The sequence below is a fragment of the Rhyacophila brunnea genome, unplaced genomic scaffold, assembly GCF_057557595.1.
Source record: "Rhyacophila brunnea isolate RB1 unplaced genomic scaffold, BYU_Rbru_1.0 scaffold_17, whole genome shotgun sequence".
NCBI classification, from domain to species: domain Eukaryota; kingdom Metazoa; phylum Arthropoda; class Insecta; order Trichoptera; family Rhyacophilidae; genus Rhyacophila; species Rhyacophila brunnea.
In genome coordinates, this window is record NW_028232827.1 from 2,343,003 (window position 1) to 2,359,343 (window position 16,341).

General features: G+C 30.9%; 1 protein-coding gene across 1 annotated transcript in view; it reads right to left on the minus strand.

Moving 5' to 3' along the window:
* The window catches only part of LOC147073548 (uncharacterized), a 309,140-nt gene that overhangs the window by 273,769 nt on the left and 19,030 nt on the right, over positions 1-16,341 (minus strand). The gene's annotated exons all lie outside the window — the stretch shown is intronic.

Sequence of the window (16,341 nt, forward strand, 5' to 3'; positions counted from 1 at the left end):
TTGGTCTGATGTCCATTGGTCGACTGTTGCTATCTGGCTATGACCGATATTGGCGTGTACTAGTTTTATTTTAGCAGCCATAATCAATTGAGTTGAGAGACTTTTTTAAATATGCTTCTTGTGCAGGGCATAGTTTTTCCCCTGTTTTGTGACTAGCAGGCTTCCCGTAGCGTGTACAAGTTGCACATATTGGTGTTTTATTAGACTGTGGACACTCGGTAGATATGTGACCCTGTGATGCACAGTGGGAACAGACTTGAGCCTCTTTACAAAATTTGCTCGGATGTCCATACATGCAACATTGTGTGCACAATGTTATACCAGTAAAGTCACGCACTCTGTGTGACGACCATTCAAAATAGCACCGACCTTGTTCTATTAATAGGTGCCTTACTGCTGGTTGGACATAAAATACTCGGTGACATGTAGGGCCTTCTCGAGGTCCTGCAAGATGACTGCGGATGGTTGTTTTTGTAAACACTTCGGCAGGTAATTGTATTTCGCGGATTGATTGATGAATGCCTTGTAGGAAGTCTACGTCCTCAACTTCCCGGGGTACATCATAAATGATTATACGTGGCAGTCTTTTGGGTGGGATTTTTGCTTCCAGTTTGTTTGATGTGAAGCCTGGTGCGGCTGCTAGGCGTTCTGAGTCGGACTCTGTGGCAGTATTAATTACGACCCCACGATTCTTTACAAATCGTACGCCGGTAATTTTCACTCCTAACTCTTTGGGATTTATCGCTTCTTGTATGATGGCCTTTGTTGATGCGGAATCTTTTATTTTGTCATTTGTCGGGAAAACCAGTACTGCAGGCTTGGTCGGACGTACTGCAGCGCCTAGACGGGATATAGGAGGTGGAATTGTTTGTTTTACAGCACCTGCATATGATGAAGTGGAACTTTTAAAGGCTTTCATTTTTATGAGTTCCATTGCTTGTCGAACAGTTCCTTCATTCGTGGAAATTTGTTGTGCTAGAATTCTAGCAGATGCTGAATTTTCTGCTGATTCGGCAACTGTTGCGGCGAACAAATGCATCAGTGTATCCATCTTGTCTAGGATTATTGTTTTTTGTTCCTTTAGGTTTTTAGCCGACAGAGCAGCCAGTGCTTCCTTGATGGAAATAAACAGCCCATTTGCTTGATTCAGCAGTTCAGTGGAATTTATTTTTGAGCATATCTTGGTACTGTTTGGTTCTGAATAAGTTGGTGTTCTCTTAAGAAGCGTACTGGGGGTGAATGGTGAGTCTTCCCTCGATGAAGAAGAGTCATCCCGGGTGTCGCTATTTATAAGTCGGCGTCGTGGAGAACGCCGCTTCTTTAGTTCGGTGTCACTCATTTTTTTTTTTTTTTTTATGCGTATTCGAGTGTGAGACCTTTCTCAGTGAAGTTGATAACCCCTGTTGTTCGACTGCTACTGCTCATTAAGTATTAAATTATTGACATTTAATGAACCAACATTCACAACAGCACTAACACTTAATTGCAGATTAACACTGATTGCTTAATTACACTATCACGTAAGTAGTTTTGCTTGATGTTTGCACTGCGATATAAATTTTAGCTTTAAATTTATTCAATTGTCATTAGTTGTTAACAGTTATATTGGCACTATTAAAATTAGTAATGATAATGGTTCACTAACAAGGCGCGGTACAACACAATGTACGTCCTACTCGCTCAGCGTTTCGAACTAAACTCAAACACTAGTGGAAAGGTGCAGAGATGAGAAGACGCAAACAATTGCAAAAAATGCAATGAAACGTCTTACCACTATATGGCAGAATCGGGAAATTTCAAATCCCACGAAAATTATGGTTATGAAAACATTAGCAACAAACCACACTGCAAGAAGCCGTGCAATGCGCATGTGGTGCGGGTGTAATAAGCTAGTGTTGTCTAGGCTCCCTGCGTCGTGCGCGCATCGCACAGTTTCTTGCAGTCTGCTCTGAGACTTATCATCACGGAATGTGCTGTCACAGTAAGCTGCCGCTACGGGAAAAAATATGTAATGTCGTTTTTCTTGTTATTTAAAATGTTATCATACAGATGCTCCAATCTTGTAGCACACTTTGGACCTTTAAACGAATATTATCAGTTAGCAAAATCTGCCAAAATCGCAATGAGGTCACCTCACGCGTATCGCGCTATATCGTTAGCCGCACTAATCGGTGAACGTTTTTTCTATTATCTGCAGGCCCACACAATAATTTTGACTCGCGTCGTTCTTTATTTTTAGTGGTTTCTCTGTGGATTTTCTATTCAATTATTGTCTATGTCTGCTCTTTACGTCAATTATATATCGTTGGCTTCTATTGAAAATATTATCTATGGATACAATATCGCAAGTTATTTGAACATACACACGCGTATAAACTGTTAAAATTAATTGAAGTTATCATGAATAATAATTCAAAATTCCAAAACATTAGAGTTGGCACTCTCTATCATAAAATGTATAGAGATAGTGAGAATTCAAAATATTCTGCGGAATGACGAAATCATAGACAAAATTTGTGGCCGTGACAACACATAACGTGGTGATAATGTATTTGAAGCATTAGTATCCTCCATATGTTTGTATGGTGTCATGTGATAGATCTTGAGAGCAAGGATACGAAAGACAATTGATGCCTTCGAAATGTGGTGTTGGCAGTGAGTGCTTCATATTTCTTGGACAGACCACACGACGAACCAGAGACTACAGATAAAGGAACGGCTCTTGACAAATAATATATCTGAGATGCATTCGACAGTTTTTTGAACGTCATATTGTTTGGCGTACCGGATAACCTGGAGAACTGATGGTTTTGGGTAGCCTCCAGGTAAGATGAAGCAGAGGGAGTGCGCACACCTGCGAAGTTTTCTGAATTAGTACAACTATATTCTTCTTCTTCTATTCATATGAGTTCCTATACCATTCATCCGATTGCAATGAAACTTTGGTGAGTTGTTGTGCGCACGCCCGTGAAGGTTTCTGAATTAGTACAACCATCTTCTTCTCTATCTTTTTCTATTGGTATGCGTTCCTGTACCAAATTTGGAAAATCCATGCTTTTCAAATGGACAGCTGTATGTAGCCTACTTACGCGTTGGAAAATCTTTTGATTTATTCGTGTACGCACCAGACGGAAAAACAAAAAATATTGTGCATCCATAAGCACTTCAATAAAACAGAATTAAAACACAAACACTTTCTTTCTTTGGGTGGCATTGCAACGCATGCCGGGTACTCACTAGTGTGTTATAAATTTGAATTTAACTTATTCTATATTCAAATTATTACGTGATCATAATCAGAACGTATCCACAAAGTTGATTGTACCGCGCCGAAATGCATTAAGGTCCAATCAATGCAATGCCTATCTATTGCTGAAAGGATTACTATTTCTTGATAATATGATTCTGTGTCAGTTACTGTGTTTTTTTTTGTGGATAATTCGATATGAGTGAATGAATGAATGATTTGGATTACTTTTCATCAACAGGTGTTTTCAAAACTATTTTAGAAACGATGACGTTACGGGATAAATATTATAAAATAATGTACATAGTATAAATTATCTTGATTATTTTATTAGTTTTAGGCAAGTTGTAACAATATCTTTAATGTACCTAATATTGTTATTTTTTTTTATTGCCATCTGTTAATGATAGAGCAAACAAACTCTAACCCTCTTTAAAATTGCGTTGGGGTTAAAATGAAACATAAAGGGAAGGAAAATTGGAAAATGCCATGAAGCTTTAAGGAAATGTCAACAGATGGTTTTAGTTGAAAAATGTTTTCATCGTGATTTTGTAACTCATGGTTTCTTTTAATTTAAAATATTGTAAAAACTAGAATCAATTAGGTATATAAACATATAATGTTAAAAAACTTGTATTTTATTTTTGCAAACAAACTGTTACAATTAATATATTGTATTATATTGAGAATTATATAGAAAAAAATAAACAGTAAACCAAAATACGTGATAAGAGATGTAAAATTAAACGATATAAGTCACATATTATATTATATAAACCAATAAAATGTTGATTTATTAATATACTGGGCTTTTCCAAGTATATAAAATGCCTCCTCCAATCCTCTGAATACATCAAGAGTACATAAAACAGCGACTGCATTTTACCTCTTTGGATTTATATGCTTATTCGCTGTCTCGGACACTCAGTTGAATGGCACTCACCTGTTTTATCAGTCAAGCGACGACTAATCTCAGCCACCATCTTCAACGCAGACGGTCCACAGGATGTCTCAAAACACATGGGACAAACAATATAATTAGGTGATGGACAGTCGTATTTTTTGACTTTGCTAGACTAAGTCAAAAGATCTGCTGAACCTGAAGATTTGATTTATTCAGGTGAGATGCCACGAGTGTATCTACCACAGTGGTATTCCAAATCATATCATCACCTCAATAATACTACAACTAGATAACTCTGATTTGGTCATTGTTGGGAAAATGAATTTTAAACATTACTTGATTAATATAAATCTAGACTATAATTAATTATTATTTAAAATAAAAATGGAAAATTGTGCTTGTCTAATTGGGAACGATTAAATAATGTTTAATCGTATGAAAAAACATTATCGATATATTATTTTATTTATTTAATGCATTTATAGATTTAAAGTTATCTAATATTTTGAAACAAAAAATTTATACAGTTCCCATTAACTGAATTACCTATTTTTTTATCATTTTATAGAGAAGGAAATAATGTAGAATCATATTAAAAAAACAGTGAAAATCAAGCTATCTAGTTGTAGTGATGATATATTTCCGTTTCCTGACTTAATTAAAAATAATATTGATGTCTTCAATTTTAATAACACAAGTAAATAATATTAAAAGTCATATAATGTTCATTATTAATTATTTTATTTTTCATCATTACATTACATAATATTGTATTCAATAAGGTTCATAATATCCTATCAATAATATAATAATAATTGTTCTCAAAATATCTTTTCATACGACGATATAATATTATCCTAAACTTCTAACAGTTAATAATTAGATATAGGTAATTTTCATAATTTAATTCAACAAACACTTTGAAAACAAAATATTTAGTATAAGCTTCAAAGGTAAAGGCAATTAAAATTTAATATCGAACGTTTTCCCTATAATAATATTTTGATCATAATTAATCATAACACACTTTAGATCTTTGAATATATATTTTTAAAATAATTGAATTACCAATGCTACCCAATCAGTATAACTTTTGTTTACTTTGATTCCATTATGTAAAATAAATAAAATGACTGAATGTATAACATATTTTTGTGAGGAATTTTAATTTTATATTTGGAAGTGTCATACATTGCAACGCATATTATATTAAGTGTATAAGTTGTTTAGAATCAAAATTAGAAACATCCATAATTAACTATGTGAAAATACCAATGAAATACTACGTTGTTTATGTTTTAAGTAATCAATTATTAACATTTTTTTACCATGCCCAATCCTAGAAGTTCATCATATGGCCCCCTAATAGAACGGAGGTTGTATTAACAGATGTTAGTATTGATGAGTAATGATTGTTAGCCACTTGCTCTACCTATATGGTCTATACTCTGGACTAGGGATTCCAATCCCGGGATCCCGAGCTATTTTCGATACCTATGAATCCCGGGATTGATAAACATAATCCCGGGATTTCGGCATTGATTTTTTCATCAATTTTTATGGAACATAAAATAAAAGCGAAAATATAACAGAAAAAAATACTTTTAATAAAAAATAACTACATTAGAAATAAACTGAGTTTGAATGAAGTTTGATTTATACCCATGTGTAATTGTCGATTCATTTTATTTTTTCACATAAATTAATAAAAATGAGAAAGATTGGAAAAAAACAATGCTTCGCACTTTTAACAAAGTAATTCCACCGTGATCTCATACGTTTTACGGCAATTTCATATTTGGCTGACTAATTAGATTTATGAAGCGGAAAGGCCATAAGTACGCCATGATTATTTGCTTTACTATTTTAAATCTCGCTAATCCATTCGTTAAGTCTTTACTATCAGAAACAGCAATCTCGTATTAAATTCACATTATTATTTATATATATATATATTTAATATTATTTACTCCATTAAACTTATGTATTTCAAAGATTGAACGTAGATATACAATATTAACAATAAATGTCTTAAATATTATAAATTATACTAGATTTATCTTTGACCGATGTTATTAATGTTTTGTGTAAATATATAAGTTGTATATTAACAATGGAAAAAAATGCCAATCCCGGGATTGTCAAGTTGTAATCCCGAAATCCCGGGATCAGAATTTTGGCTCGGGATTGGATTCCCTACTCTGGACCAAATAAACATAGAAAAATGACATAAGAATTTTCCAGACATTATAAGCCTACGCAACAACTGTACGGCTATCGTATGCAGTATTAGATACGACATACTATTTATATAAATTTTACTTCAGAAAAAATATTTAATTGAAAAAAGATAGAAGAAAATCTACCCAAAGAATTTATTATTACTAGTCACGTGGAAATTGTATTGTAGTGTTCGATGTGTGGGTTATATTGTTGAGGATGATGATGAATATGTCGAAGATGTATGCAGGAGTGAGTTTTATTTGCAGCGTAACGGTCAGTACGATAGTATAAATACAATGACAGCACATATTATGTACTGATATAGTTACTAACCAGGTACCTAGATTCGAGTGACATTTTGATAAATCAGTATTCGTAATTTGTACAGTCAAAAGTAATACCTAAACATTCTATTCCAGTACATAATTATATTGAACGAGTCAGCGGTTTAAATACGAGTAGCTGTGAATTTTATTTATTATTACAGTCATAATATAATGTGATATTATGGGAATGGATATGAGACTAATTTTCTATTTCGATACCGTATTTAATATCGCCAATCAATCTGCTGACACAGGTAAACAGTTTACCGGTATATGAGTCCCTGGGAATTTATTCTTGCGGTCAAATAATTTGATACATTAAAAATATACATTTGATCAAAAATATACTGACAGCTACAGTATATAAAAAAACTATGCATTTGAGGTATTTTTTCAAGTGCTGTTAATATTGATGACCATTTATATCATTTTAAATCAAGGTATTAGTATCTATTAAAATTTTAGTGACCTGCATTTTTTAATATTTTTTTAATTAAATGAATAATTTATAAGTTTTAGGAATGCTTTGTATATATCCCTTAAATTATGTATACCATACAAATAATGAATAATTAAAATCATACATGACACATTTTATCATCAGCTTTGATAATTAAATTATGGACAGTTCTGCTTTTGATTTTATACAACTTATTTATACATATCCAAAAAAATCAAAGTGAACCAAACTTAGACTGACTGTTAAGTTTAATCGATTTTGTTATTAATAAATAATGTAATTACACTTACCACAAATAAAGAAACAATAACATTCCATTCTTACAAGACATTATAGAAACATAAATAAAAGAAAACTATTTATAAAGCAAACTCAGTAATTGGTTTATTTATACAGTGAGCCACACTATTGGTGGGTACGGTAACCGGGCAAAACAGAACATGATAATATAACAGAACATGAAAAAACAGAACAGTGATAAAACAGAACAGCCACGGGAAAAATAAAACATTCATTTTTGTCGTATCTATTTATTAATTATTAAATACTTATAATGCTTAAGTTTATAAATGAAATATATATAAACATTTAATATATATAATCACTGCATGTGGGCTATTCGGCGTAAAAACCTTGATTTTGATAACCATGCAAAACTCCATAGAATTATTAAACTGATTATTTCGTTGTACCTAGTCAACCGAATATTTTGAACATATTAGATCGATTATGACGAGATATACCTAGTTTGCCGGCATCACCGAGTTGAGTCCTGTTTAATTGAGGCTTTCCAGCAATTAGGAATGCACAAATAAAATTATTTTTTTTACTGCTTATTGAAAACCTGTGTTATTAAAAATCTATAAAATATAATAGAGATACAACAATTTCAATATTAAACGCTATATTTTTCCTGAAAGATCACACTTCTATTTATCGCTGTTCTGTTTTATCACTGTTCCGATTTTTCATATTCTGTTTATTCATGGTACCGGAGGATACAATCACCACTACCATTGGTGCATAAACCAAAACGAAAGAAAATTTGCAAGTACTTACAAGCATCTTCAGTGTAGTTAGTTACCAATTTACGTTTTTGTCATAATTATTAGTATCTCAGTTGTAATAAATTGTGGTAGCGACAAATGTATTAACTATTGTTTGTACTACTTGTACTTGTATAAACTTTTAGAGTTTAACTTGACTATTTATATAACCAATACGGTATGATAGAAAAGTATCTACTTGGAATAAAACTCTTAATAAATTGTTAAAATAAATCTTGCGCTATAGGAAAGACTAAGAGAAATCATAGATAATATAATCAATTAAAAAATTGGTAGGCAGAATTATATATTTTTATGTCTAATTATTATTTATTTTTTAAAAAAATCATTGCACAAAGTGTACACAAGTTATTAATAATTTACAATAATTTACAATTTTTATCCTATGAATAATATTTTGTCGGTTAAAAAAGTTGGTGCAATATTGTAGGAATGTGGTGTATTTTCTTCATTATTATTTTATTCATATGTTACTCTAGGATTGCTTAATAATCGTCTATCTCTAAATTATTTGTAGGTATTTAATAAATTATTTTAAAAATCAAATATTAAACATAACGAATTCAAAAAAAAATGTACTAAGTTAGGCTTAGTTTATTTGAGTCGCTCTAATGTACCCAAAATCGAATTTTGAGATAATCGCATAAAACTACCAGAGCGCTATTTTTTTTGTAATTAGAAGAAAAGCATTGAACTCCCGAATATTAATGAGTGAATGAGTCGATTTTTGTATTATTTTGTGTTAAATATTTATAATGCTGCTAAGGCTGCAGACACACAGCACACTATGGGAAATATATAATATATCTCTGTTAAGTTAGGTTATTATTCATTGAAAAATGTGAGTTATGACACCTACAGTCAATTCTTTCAACAATTTTCAAATGAACATACATAATTTTGAAAAACACTTTCTGAGAAAATATATTATAACCAATAGAAAAAATCCTTTTTGAAAAAAGTAAGCCACCCCGGTAGGGAATCGAACCCTGCATCTCCTGGGTTTACGCCCCTGTGGGGTGGCTTACTTTTTTCACAAAGGATTTTATCTATCGGTTATAATATATTTTCTCAAAAAGTGTTTTTTTAAATTATGTATGTTCAATAATCAGAATACATTCTTAAATCTTATGAATTATTGCAGAAATGAAAAGATAATTAATATTATCAAGACTATAGTCTTGATAATGGTGTTGCAACCGAAATAGCTATCGACAAACCTTTTTTTAAAAACCTGTAGAATTTAATATTAATTATATTTTCATTTCTGTAAAATGGAATTCTACCAAGTAAATGCTAACTCAATTAATTATGAATTATTCGTTGAATAAAAGAAATAGTTAATTTTAAAATGGTTTAAAGTGACTTTTGATACCCATCTATTTTTCTTTGTATAGATTAATGCCTTTAAAATCACTTAGTATATTTAACTTAAAAATGCCAAACTGCCAAATGTAACTTATGACTCTAGGCGACTCATTTATATAATTAACTGGTATATTAAATGAGATATATTATTTTAATGATGGTGTTAAAATCAATGGGCCTACTCTCCATCAATCGCGCATTGAAATGTGTGGAAACATAAACTAACGCAGTTTTTTGGAGATTTAAATCCGTTCCCTATATGTTATACTGTATTATATAAAAAGTGTGGACCGTTATATCTGTAAAAAAAACGTATTGGTTGAGCTAAATATGGTCGCTTTAATCCCTCCTACCTAAATTCTTAGTTATTGGCGCAAATCCAGGCGACCAGCAGTTACAGGTCATCAGTCGACCGTGATTGAATAACAGGTAGTAATCTCAAGACGTTTAATGTTTAACGAGTAATTACAAGCATACAGACTGATTCAAAAAGCTAACTGCAGTCCTCGAGCGTGTACAACCGTTGTGAAAATCGTAACTCTATTCGAGACCCCGTGCAAACTCCGTTAATCAAATCACCTGTGTCTGTGTTACCAGTATAAGGTATCCCCTAATTTATCAAATGATTCATCAAAAGTGTATGGTGCGAGTGCCTACTAGGACGTGAGGGTATGCCCCCAGGGACCAGCTTCATGTAAGGCATCCTAAGTATAACCGCCCCCGCCCCCCAGCATCCACCTCCACCATCACAACCATTCTGTCACAAAATTACAGTCCACTATGAAAAGCGCACCACGTATATTAGGTACAATATTTTATTATAATTGTGACATGATGATGGCGTTTTAGAGATAAAAAAAGTGTTACATATTTAGTAATTTGAACATTATAGAGAGTGGTCATTTCACTTTATTTTACTTTGGAGAGTAGCCCGTTTGTTTTCCATTACTTATAACTTATGTTCAACACAATATTTGGCACTATACTTAAAAGAATAATAGGGTTTATTTCATTATTATACAGATTTGAATACAAGCTACTCCAGTATGATTGGAATGACATTTTTTTAACTTGCGTAACTGAGTTATATAAATAATAATAAACGAACTATAAATACTTTGCAAAAAAAATCAATCTTATATGAAGCATATATTTATAAAAACCAATAAGTTTATTCAATCAAAATTTAGGTACATCTTCCATATGTAATTTCAAACAACATAATATTAAGATACTTATATATTATATAACATTAAAAAAAAACCCGCCAAAAGTTTGAAATGTTTAATAACTTTTACAGATTTACAGAAACAGATAATGCAATTAAAATTATATAAATAAATGGTGATATTAATAAATATATATTAATTGCAAAAATAGATACTTAATTTGTTCTGAATTGATACCACAATATGATTGAAAAAGTAATTAACGTAAAAACTTATCATTTAAAACTCAAAACACAAAACTATCATTTATTACAAATGTTGAATTTTAGACTCATCTGTATTTGAAAATAGATGTTTTATATCATTACAATACTTTTTAGCTCAATTTGTTGCGTTTTTGACATTCAAGAATGGTTTTAACGTTTCGAAGTGAAACATTTTGGTATTATACCTGCACCACGTCATGTCGAGTGAAATTTGTTGCTTGCGACACCAGCTGTTTTTTTATACAACTAAAATGTTGCTTTCGAGCTGTGTGCGGAGGTACATTAAATTACATGTGTTTTGTAAACGTCTTACAGTCGAGACGAGTTTATATGTGCTACCCACCTTAGGGATATCGGCGATCTCATTCTTTTTTCAATATTAAATCGTCCAACCAATGAACGGCCTCGTTTCATTACTAAATATAAAACAACGCGTCAAACCTATTTGATTTAGCTAAAATCCTTACATATTATATTGTATATGTTATGTAAATCAATGGGTTTTATATATGAAAAGTAATCAATGGAAAACTGTACTTACTGAAATAAATAGCTTGAATATTGGTAACATAACATAAAATTATGGGCCAATGGTACTTGACCAAATATTTGCATTATTATTATAGGCACAACATACCTATTTTTGTGCATGCGATTTATTCTTTTAAATCGAGCAGAATTAAATATTAATTTTATTTTACTACACTTAATATTTTGTACAATGAATAAAATTATAAAATTTAATGGTTTAATTTGGCACCTATTTGTCATATTTGGAACATAGCAGTGACGATGAATCTTCTTTTTTTATTATTATAAATAAATAATTTAATATTATTATTATAAACATATAGTTGAAAAATGATTACTTATAGAGAATATTAAAATAAATCTATTTTACATGAGTTTCAAAACTGGCCATTTAATACTTTAGGCCAGTAAAAGATACTCAACATTATTTTACAACCAGCAATTAATAATTAATATTTGGAGCATTTCTATAGTGATTATAAAAATAAACTTATTGTAATTAATTTTCCTTAAAATACACATTTGACTAAACTACAGTTATTCCAATGAATTTTGGTATGGAAGCTTATAGTATTATGAAAAATGTTCTCTAGTGTACTTAGTTTTACAATGGATAATATCTGTTTTATTTTAAATTAATATTATCTAGTAAATTGTAGTTTCTCAATTAACTAAAGATGTCGGAATGAAACATTCAACCGCACTGAAAGCGCTTGATGGAAAATGAATGCCATTTCAAAATTATTATTAAAACAAAAACAATCTACTTTTGATTAGTCAAATACTAATTTTAAATTTTATTAAAAAAAAATTTCAAATCAGTTATATCATAATTTAATGTATTTTATTTTGAATGAATTGAGTAAAAATTAGATAGAAATAATTATATTTCTTGGTAACATAGACTTTAAAGGGTTATTCTAAAAAAATATTTATATACTTACTAAATTGTAGTTATTGCGAGCATCGATACAAAACATTTTTGCATTATTGTTGAATTATTTAGTTTATGAAAGCGTTTCATTATATTAGTTTTGGGTATAGGAACATTCATCGCTGACAATTCGCCGCCATTTTATTAACAATAAATATTATTCATCCCCGAAACTATTTATCGCTCCAACAATTGACACTATTTTTTATTTGGTAGTCGGTTACATTAACCATAAGGCATTGTATTGCCTTGCAGTAATAAACTGTATTATTATTTATATTTTGTTGTGTGAATGAAATTTTATTTTAAAATTTTCAGACCTCTGCAGTGGATAAAGTGTGCTTACAAAAGCACAAAAAGTTATAGTTTTTATTCACAGGTGTCACTGTTAATTTATAATAATAATAATAACAATTAAATTAAATTAATCGATTATAAAAAAGTAATAAGTACTTATGTACATTAAATATTTATAGTAATAAATATTTATAAATATTAAAAAATTGAAAAAATGATTCCATAGTCAATTATATTTTATTTTATATTTATCATTACGTTTTTTTTATATTTATCGACTAACTTTAAACGTGATAGATAATATAATTCGAATAATTTTAACAATGGTAATAAAAGTACACCTAGTTCAATGGGATTTTGTTAAATTTGCTTTCATGCGTAGAAGTGATGAATTTAATTGTCTCAGCTATGAATTTGCGAAGCGAATTTTCAGAGTTGAATTATCTTCGACGAATCGAACCTATTAGAATCAAGGATAAATAAGTCCTATGTAGATTGTTCTATAATACCTACGATGGCCACGCGGCTTAAGCGTCAGCCCATAGCGTCGTGGATCGCAAGTTCGAATCCTGGGTCTGGCAAGTACACATATTGCTTTTCAATTTCTTTATGAGCCAGATTGTGGACCTAATAGGTTGAGCGAATGGCTGACATTAATTTCAAAATCTGTTAATATAAACCTCTACTCTGTGGAGGCCCATATGATCTTATTAGGATCGGACATGGTCGAAAAAAAAATTGGTACTGTTCGGTTATACGGAATACAGCGGAAAACGCATTTTGAAAATAGCCGATAAACTTGATTATTTGTTAGTTTGGGCTAGTTTAGGTTAGGTTAGGTTAGGTGAGGTTTGGTTAGGTTAACCTAACAGTACCAAAAACTTATATGTATGGGACTTTATAGTTTCTAAAAGCTTCATTTGTAGACACTATGAATTGTCTCGACTGTGAATTTTATTATTGCTAAGTGAATTTTCTCAGAGTTGAATTGGCAACTGTGAATGTTCCTAATACCATTAATTTTATTACATCAAGTTACTTACAATATTAATTTTCATTATTTACAACCTATTTTAGAGTTACAATAAATGTACATTACATTATTTTATTATAATACTTACATACAAGATTTAAAAATATCATAGATTACAAAACACAAGATAAATTTGATCAAAATATAAAATGTCTGTTTTTTTCTGAATAAAGAAACATTTTTATATATGGTATATTATACTAAATTGTGTTATTATTTTACAAATTATGACTATAATGATATACAGTAGAATCTAGATTATGTTATTCTATGCTATTGATTGGTTTTCATTTCTTAGTTGCATTCATAAGAATCATACTTCTTCTCTTGCTATGTTTATAATTTGCATTTGACCAAAAATCGTATCGCGACTTCAATTGCTTTCATTTTAATTATTATTGTATCTGAAGCCTGTTCCAAAATAAAACACACTTTCGCCACTGCACAAATAATGCACGTGCAAATTCATTTTCCGACAACCAAACACGTGTCACACCTGAAAATATTGCTATTCATTTAAAAATTGTTTATACAGTCCCAGTCGTACAAATTTATAAAACAATACTTCACAAGACCACGTCACTATTCCGATATGCGCATCTATTCTATACACAAGACTGCTATCGGCAGCCATCAAGGGTAGGTTATCATATTTATATATTTAGGTATTATAATTGCTACAATAAATTCTACGTTTTAACAGCTCCTCTTTTGGCTGTGTTGACTTTTAGAGCAAGATAAACTGTTTAACAGTTTAGACAGCTAACGTGTTGTAACAATTATAATACCTCAATACATAAATATGATAAACTACCCTCTATAGTCACCGATAGTGACCGATTGTAGTCTTGTGTATAGAATAGATGCGATGAAACAGTAAACAAATCCTCCAATCATAGCCAGATTTGTTTGAGAGCACATTTTCACATGTTTCCCATCCGTGGTAGAATTCAAAAAAAAAACATTGTATTAAAAAAATACAAATTATATCTGTAAACAGATTGTATGTAATATTTATTTGTTTACAGGCATGTGTATCATAGTCTGGATTAGGCATATTAACCTTATATGTGGCTGATTTTGTGTATGAAATGAATGTGATAATAATCTTTCATATTTGCAGCCCTATTCTAGAAGTTGTTTTAACAGTTAACACAAAAATGAACTCTGAAGGTGCATGTTCATAACGAATTACGATGTCAATTAATATTGCTTGCATGCAAGTGATAAACCCAAGATTACCTACAGGTCTTTTCTTAACGGTTATCACTTTAGCACGTTTCCGTTATTTTTATTGTTTCAAATTAGCACGGAAGGTATTCTATACACTAAACGTCGGCGGCTATCTCTAATTCGTAATACAGCGAAAATTTAAGTTGGTAAAAATTCGATCAAATTTGGATATGTTCGTGCTGCCGAACACAAGCAGATAAAGCCGAACCAGCGTCATCCAGTCGGTAATAAGCCGAACAACAGAATTTTGTATTGACACGTCAGACATCAACATAACATACAATTTTATTAGTCAGGTCATTGCGATTGCAGCAAAATAGTCGGATCTTGCATTTCAATTCTTAAAATTGACATACTCTGTCTCATTCTCAAAGTTAGCACGGCCAAGAGAGAGGCTGTTAAAAGATATCACCTTTTGACAGTTCAGACGGTTAACTTTTTTACATAATTAACTGCCAGGATACGTAAAGTGATAATTTTGATATATATTTATCACAATTAGCGCTTTTCTTATGTTAAGTGAACTCAATGCCAAATGTTTGTATTTTGGATCAGCCATCACGACCGTATCCATATTTTCGAGGACAGATTCTTATGGATACCGAATATAACAGGTGTGACGTTTAACTTGACTTGGTTACGTGCTACTGATGTCTCAGTCAGGGAGTCTAACATTTTCTTCAAACTAATCGAATTCCAGCATTTAAGTAGGTCGCTAAATACCATACATAATAATATTATGTTGTGTTCGCCGGAAATACAATAGGAATATGTTGACATGTCCTATTCAAGAAGACAGGCGAGCAACAAGATCTCTTAAAATCGTTGCGTGGTATCCATATGCCAGTGATCTCCAAACCTTATATTACTACGCCCCCCTTTTAAAAAATCTAATTTTGGCGCCTCCTTTATTTAAATAAAAAATGTATCAATACAAAAAATAAAAAAAAGTTTTTATCATAATAATACCAACGTATTATTCATATATTTAAATTAATTGGTTTTTAATACGATGTATGTTTTTGTTTATTAGCAAAACGTTTATCACATCTAGGTGTCATTGAGTGCTACTCGTAGCTCCTTTATCTTTTACTAAACGGGCTTGATATTTGGATCTTATTGCAGCTAATGCAGAAAACCCCGTTTCGCATAAATTATTAATGTTACGAATGGGAGCATTACTTGCATTGCTTTGCTTGACAAAATATTACATTTTTCCCTTCGATGCAACCAAAATTAACTTAGTAAAAAGAGTGAAAACTCTGAAATTTTTGTTTCAACGA